We start from the raw sequence: 925 nt of genomic DNA on the forward strand, positions 1-925 counted from the left end.
TGACATTATTTTCAAGTAATGAAGACTGATGATCGAAACGCTTTCACTTCTCAAAGAAAATCATAATAAAAATTCCCTTCAAATTTTAATTGAAATTTATTTGAATTTCATGNCATAACGTTTTTAGGTATGTAAGTTTTTTATGTGGGTTAGAATTTCATCAAGCAATAAAATCAAAGTTGTTCCCTATTAATTTTTTGAGATAGAAAAATGCCAAGCTGAGTTTGGAAATTTCTCTAGAAACTTGATCGGGCTTTTTGAACACCGTGTACAAGGTCTCTAAGATTAAGGGTTGTTTGGTTTTCATCTTTTTTCGAGGCGAGAGGAAAATCAGGGTTACATTTTGAGGCTAACTTAGGGGTTTCATTCATCCAAGTGGTGATGTCTTACGACGACATAAATGTAAATTGATAACCCTAGTCGTATTTAAGAAGATCAGGAAGTACAACTTTATCTCGCTTAAATCCGTTTCGTTACCGATACCATTACTTTTGCAGAAAAGTAACGCGTTACCAGTAACGTTCATTCTCAAGCCCTGTAATGGATAAATTCGTAATTTAGACCCAAATCCCAATACCTCTCTTTCTTTATTGGTAGGTGTTAAGGTCAGAAGGGTGAACAGAAGCTGGCCATCCAATTGGCCAATTGTTTTCGACAAGTAGTCTCAAAGTCCGTATCAGCATGGTGCTCAGTTTGTGCGTGTGATTGGTGTCTAAAAGTTTTTTTGGAGAAAGCTAAGGTAGGAGCGCTGAACCAGGGCCCTCATTCAGTCTAGGACACTTCGCTAACCAATACGCCACGTCTCCCTGAAACGTCAATGTGAGAATATCCTGAATCTAATATTTTTGCCTTGTTCACGTTGCCTGTTGCACCCGTTTTTCATAAGGTTAAAAGAACACGGGGGTTTTAACTCGCCACAAGAGAA

This window comes from Tigriopus californicus, chromosome 2, assembly GCF_007210705.1.
Source record: "Tigriopus californicus strain San Diego chromosome 2, Tcal_SD_v2.1, whole genome shotgun sequence".
NCBI classification, from domain to species: Eukaryota; Metazoa; Arthropoda; class Copepoda; order Harpacticoida; family Harpacticidae; genus Tigriopus; species Tigriopus californicus.